Consider the following 6832-nt stretch of genomic DNA (forward strand, 5'->3'; position numbering starts at 1 on the left):
TATATAATTATTTAATAGTTAATACATTTATAGTTAATACTTTTTGCCGTTTATCATTGGCATTTCACTTCAATATTTTTCCACATTTTTTAATACTTGACCTACTTCAATAAATAAAAAATACAATACATATAATGACTGACAATCAAAGATAACCAATCATTAATATTTTTAGTATAATTGAGTTTTGCTAGGGAAGTGACATTTTAAGGACATCAATGGGATGCTCCTTCCCGTTTTGCCTTGTCATAAACTCTGCAGCAATAGTATCCTACCCAATGTTGGTTTTAAAAATGAACTTTGATCCAATGTCGGATCTTATTCTAGACGTAGTAATGGCATCTAAGCTCTGTTGATCAAGGGTATCCATAGTCAATAAAGTATCCTACAAATATCGACCCTTCCTCTTATATGAGTGGTAGATTCCTGGAAAGGACCTCCCTTGGATGATTTATAGAACGAAAGTAATCTCTCAACCTTCTCATGTCTGTCTTTGAGTTTTGTAATGTCAGAGAATGCATCTCTCTTTCATTCCTCTTTCGGGCTTAGCACCGATACCTTCACATCGGTTCTGCTTTTGAATCATAATAGGAAGAAGAATAGTGTGAATGTAGTAGTATAATAGGATTAATATTATCCATTCAGATGAAACCACAACAAATAAGTGAATGCAACATGTTAAACAGAATCAACAAAGTTGAATGAATGAACAAAGAAGAGACAAACCTAAACAAAGAGCTAATTACTAAAGCACGAACAACATAACACAACAATCTAAGAATTAAAAAGTCAAGAATAGCAAACCACAACAAGAACAATTTATAAAATCAGGAACAACAAACCAAAACAATTTATCAAATCAACATTAATAACATGAACAATTTATCAAATCAAGAATAACAAAACACAACAAGAACAATTTATAAAATTAACAAATTATCAAAAGATCAAGAACAACACAACGATTTAAGAATTAAAAAAGTCAAGAACAACACCAAAACAATAATGTATCAAATTAACAATAATTTATCAAAATCATTCAATAATTATTCAACCCAGCAACAAGTAACAACAACAAAGTTCAAAGCTTAACTAAAAATAATTATTCATAATTATTCATAATTATTCAACAAAGTTCACAGTTCAGTTCACAATTCACAAAAAAAAAAAATCAAAAATCACAGTTCACAGTTCATAGAACTTCATAGAATCAAAAAATTATTCAATTATAGTTAAAAAAAATTACCTGGAAGCCAGAAGAAGCCTTGAACAAAGCACGCAAGAAGGAGACACCAAGACAAGGAACACCTTCGAACGGGCTTCGAACGGGACAGTGGCTGCGGTGGAACAAAGCTAGCACCAGTGGCGGCGTGGCTGCGTGACGGAGGCTTCCACGTTCACACGGTGGCTGTGCGATGGAACGGAAGGAAGGTTGCGATGGCTTCTGCGTGATGGAGGGGAAGCGAGGGAGCAGGCAGTGGCCATTCGAAGTTGGAAGTTCCGACGGCAGCGGTAGCAGGCGGTGGCTAAACAGAAGTGAATGAGGACCAGGAGCTCAATGAAAGAGGCCATGGACTTGAGTGTGAAAGAGGCACTGAGGTAGAGAGCACATTTTGGATCTGGACTCTAGAGTTTGGTTAGGGCTGAATTAGGGTTCAGCACAACAAAACGACGGCGTTTGCTTCCTTTTCGAAATCGATCGGGTTACGATTCGGTTCAACCGACTGCTTCCCGATCGGTTCGACAGTTCAATAGAGGTTTTTAAAATCGGAGGTTTTGACATCTTTCCGGTTCGTTTTTGGCAGTGATTCATGGTTCGACCGACCAGTCCAAACTGATTTTAAAAACATTATTTTTCATTTTGTATTTGGTAAATTAAAAAGATCATGTACTAAACATAAAGATACTTTTAAAAATATTTAAAATAAAACTTTTCAAAAATAACTTATACTTATCAAAATTAAAAAATTTAATATAATCTCATATATTAATTAATATTTAAATTTGATTCTTACCACTACAAGAAAAATGCTGAGAACCGTCGAATTTATCGTCGAAAAAATGAATAAAATTCAACGGTAAAAAAATCTTATCAAATCAAATCAAGTATAAGTAAGTTGTTCTAATATGTAATTTAAGACTATACAGCTAAATAAATTTTTGCCGAAAAAATCAAAATACTAAAAGTCAAGTGCAGATGGACCCTTGAATTTTTTTTCTTGACTAAAATAATATTTATTCCAGAAAACTCTCTCTCATAAGAAAACTCCCGTCAAAATCAGCATAGAAAGAAAGATATGCATCTTTACAAAAATTTCAACTACAATAAAATCAAAGAATTTGATAGATCAACCTATGACTTATAATGTTTTGTTGATTTTTCCAAATACCGAGACAACGAAACCGTAAACTTTTTTTGTGTGTAAAATAAAATATTAAATATTTAATTTTATTAGATGTGATAGGAGGCAAATTTTCCATATATGGAAGGTTTCTTTTGTAAAATTTAAAAGGTTTAATTACTATGTTGGTTCTATAGTTTTGCGAAATTTTCAATTAAATTTCTATATTCTTTTTCCTTTTAATTAAGTTCTTGCATTAAAATTTTTTTTTTAATTGAGTTCTATACTTTTTTTTCTTTTTATTTAAATTCTTGCACCAATTTTTTTTTAATTGGGTCTTTATAGAATTAAGCCAATTACTACTAAGAGGGACCTAATTGAAAAAAAAAATTTGGTGTAGGGACTCAATTAAAAAGAAAAAAAAATATAGGGACCTAATTAAAAATTTTGTGAAACTATAGAGACCAACAGAGTAATTAAACCAATTTTAAAATATTAAATTTTTTTAGATTTACAAAAATATGACAAACCAATAAAAATAAAAAATTATTGGGTAAAAATTTTTAGTTAAAATAAAAAATGGTTAGGTGAGATGTTTTAAAATTAAAATCAGAAATTGATGGATAAAATTTTGGTTTTTAAAAAAAAATATATATCTTTAAGGTAGCATTTGTTTTGAGGTATTTAGACGAAAACTGAGACTTAATATCATATTTGTTGATTGAGATTAGAACTAAAATTTTAATTTCTGAACTCAAAATTTCAGTTCTTTCAGTACCTCTAAAAAATGGAGACACAGGGGACTGAAATTTTTTGGGGCGAAAACTGAAATTTAAATAACAATATCTATCCAGAATACCCTTAGTCAAAATTATTAATTCCAAATTTTTCTATTTTTCAAAATCAAATTAGGACACATATATCATCTTCTCACACCAGAAGCTTCCAAGCATCGAAGATTCCCAAGTCGAGTTGTTGCCCCATCGCTGCCGTCAGGACCACCTCCTCCTTTTCGTCGTCGTCAAAGCCACCATAAGTTAGGTGAGTCGTCGTCGCATTCTGAAGTTCGTAGCCAGTGTTGTCATCTTCTCTGATGCAAGAAGAGTATTGACTACCTCCATCTGGAGCCTCTGCCCTATCATTGCCGTGAGGAACACGGCATAAATTTTTCTGTCATAGCCACTGTGAGTTGGGTGAGTCGTCATTGCATATGTTCATCTTCTTTTTCGCTGTGTTCTCATCTTCTCGTCTTTTGCAATTGCAGGACCAGCACTCCACCAGGACTTTGTCCTCTCACCGCCGCCAAGACATCCACCTCCTCGTCATCGTTAACTTGCCACCGTGACCTAGGTTAGTTGCCCAGATTTTAATTTCTGTCCTGATAGGATTATATATTAAACCATTCTTCTACCTTAGCCCATGACAACAATAAAGATGTTTCACGACTCACAAATTCAGTCCAACAAAATACATAAATTCAGTTACAATTTTAGTCTTTATTATCTTATCTTATCTTAATGTTATCTTCTTATCTTATCTTATATTTACTTTTATCTTTCGTAGACAATACTCTATATATATTTAGTTTTGCCTTCATAATTCAATCAATCAGCAATTAATAAAAATTTCTTCATCTTTTCTTTTTTTTTCTATTCTTTTACAATTTTATTATGGTATTAGAGCTCCTCTTGAACTTTGCTGACATCCATAGATAAACCAACCAATTTAGATCTTCTTCGAATTGCTGAGCTGCCTCCCTACTCTGTCCTAGGTCAAGGAGAAAGCGCACACTAGCAACTTTATCAGGAGCCTCTTTTGAACCCCTTGTCAATCTAGCATTCTTCTTTCATGGCACTTTCTTCTAATAAAGAAACTCGTCATTCGAACCAACTTGGACTTTTGTCAAGTCTAACTACTCATTATCTTTGTTATTTCAATACTTTTTCTATTGTTAATAATTTTTCAAATTGAAATTCATTCTTGAACACTTGGATCATTGATTTTGGTGTCACAGATCACATTGCATCAATTTTTTTTTGTTCATTTCTTACACACAAATTTCTCCTATTATTGTCCATTTACCAAATGGTTCTCAAATTACTGTTTCTTATATAGGCATTGTTCAATTTTCACCATCCTTGATTCTTCATGATATTCTTTATTTACCTCATTTCAACTTTAATATTATCTCCATCTTAAAAATTACTTCAGCACCCAAATGTGTACTCATTTTTTCATCTTCTTCTTGCACTTTACATAGCAATAATTTGGGGACGATTGATTTGGGCAGAATGAGAGAGGGATTATATCTCCTTGAACCTAATTTTGGTAAAAATTCATCCACTACACATTTTATAAATTCCATCCAATCCCTACCCATTACACCTTCAAATATATGGCATTTTTGTTTAGGACACCATTTTGGACAAAGACTTAATCATTTACATAAACATTTTCCTTTTATCTCTATGCATCATAATGAGACTTGTGACATTTGTCATCTTTCTAACCAAAAGAAACTTTCATTTTCTCAAAGATTTAACAAAGTTAATGCAAGTTTTGATTTATTACATTTTGATATTTGGGGTCTATTTCGACAAAATTCTATTCATAATTATAAATACTTTTTTTACTATTGTTGATGATTTTAGTCGCTTTACATGAGTTATTTTATTAAAATCAAAAGGAGAAGTACAAAATCATGTAAGAAATTTTATTAGTTTAGTTGAAACACAATTCAACTCTAAAGTCAAAACTATTCGTTCCAATAATGGACCAGAATTCATTTTACATGATTTTTATGCTTCAAAGGGCATTATTCATCAACGTAATTGTGTTGAAACTCCTCAACAAAATGGAAGGGTAGAAACATTAATTGAAATTTTATTTAATCATCTACCAAATTATCATGACCTTAAAGTTTTTGGATGCTTATGTTTTGTTTCTACCCTAATGGCAAATAGATCAAAATTTGATCCAAGAGCCAAAAATGCTGTGTTTATTGGTTTTCAACATGGTTTTAAAGGATATATTGTTTATGTTTTAGAAGATAAAAGAATTGAGATTTCTAGAGATGTGATTTTTATGAAATAGTCTTGCCCTAAGTCACCAAAAATGTCCAATTCCATACACTCATCCCAACATTGCCAAACATGCCTTCTCAAAAACAAGATTCAGTTAGTCTTCCAGTTAGATCCTCACCCATACCCATTGACCCACTTCCATCAAATTCTTTCTCTTCTCCAACAACTCCTCTTTCTTCCTCACTACCATGTCCTGACCAACTTGAACTCACGACTCCCAAATCTATTTCAAGTCATACAACCTCCTTTCTTTTTGCAATAGACACTAACCCACCATCACCTCTTCATCCTACGTCACCTTCCTCATCACTTGAGCAACCCCGTCCTCGTCATTTTGACCGATCTCACCAACCTCTAGCATATCTCTCTGATTACTTGTGTAATTCCTCTCTCACCTCTACAAATCTCTCTCCCTCAAAGTGTCGTTATTGTTTATCTTCAATTATATCTTTTTTTTCTCTTTCATCTTCTCATCATAAGTTTTTTTAATCTCTACATTCTGATGTTGAGTCAAAGTCTTTTAAGGATGCCAACCAACACTCTAATTGACGTAGTGCTATGAAAGATGAGTTGGATGCTCTTGAGTTGAACAAAACTTGGTGTCTAGTTGATTGCCCTGCAGGCGTTAAGCCGGTTGGCTGTAAATGGGTTTATCGCATCAAACGCAAGCCTGATGGTTCAATTGATCGATATAAAGCACGCTTTGTGGCTAAAGGGTTCACTCAGACCGAAGGTGTTGATTTGTTGGAAACCTTCTCCCCTGTTGTCAAGTCTGCCACCATCAGATTAGTTTTGCCTTTGGCCTCTATGAAGCATTGGCCCGTACATCAGTTGGATGTCAATAACACTTTTTTACATGGGGATCTTTCTGAGAATGTTTATATGACTCTGTCACCTGGGTTTACATCTCCTCGACCGAATCAATGCTGCAAGCTGCTGAAATCATTGTATGGTTTACAACAATCTAGTCGTATGTGGTATGACAAACTTTCTCATCTTTTGCTATCTCATGGATATCAGCAGACCTTATCTGATTATAGTCTATTTGTTAAATTCACTGGTACTCAAATTTCTATCCTTCTAGTCTATGTTGACAATATTGTTCTCACTGGTAATTTTATTTCTGAACTTGCTGACGTTAAGTCTATTTTGCACCAACACTTCTAAATTAAAGACTTGGGTCCATTAAAATATTTTTTGGGTATTGAAGTTGCTCAATCAGCGAAGGAAATTTGCTTATCTCAAAAAAAATATTGTCTTGATCTTTTGGAGGATTCTGGTTTATTAAGTGCTAAACCTGCCTCTGTTCCAATAGATAGTACCACAAGACTGTATCAAGACAAAAAGTTCCCTACTATCTGACCCTTTTGTATATCGCCATTTGGTTGGGCGTCTTATTTATCTCAC

The 6832-nt window shown here is 33.2% G+C and overlaps 1 long non-coding RNA gene across 2 annotated transcripts; it reads right to left on the reverse strand.

Moving 5' to 3' along the window:
* LOC110268109 lies at window positions 137–1659 on the reverse strand. Of its 2 annotated transcripts, none has more exons than XR_002356171.1 (2): window positions 1247–1659; window positions 137–574 (listed from the first exon to the last, which is right to left on the reverse strand). It is a non-coding gene; the product is annotated as an uncharacterized LOC110268109 (long non-coding RNA). The 2 variants fall into 2 exon arrangements; XR_002356172.1 differs by having other exon boundaries at window positions 137–571; window positions 1247–1658.

This window comes from Arachis ipaensis, chromosome B10 (assembly GCF_000816755.2).
Source record: "Arachis ipaensis cultivar K30076 chromosome B10, Araip1.1, whole genome shotgun sequence".
NCBI classification, from domain to species: domain Eukaryota; kingdom Viridiplantae; phylum Streptophyta; class Magnoliopsida; order Fabales; family Fabaceae; genus Arachis; species Arachis ipaensis.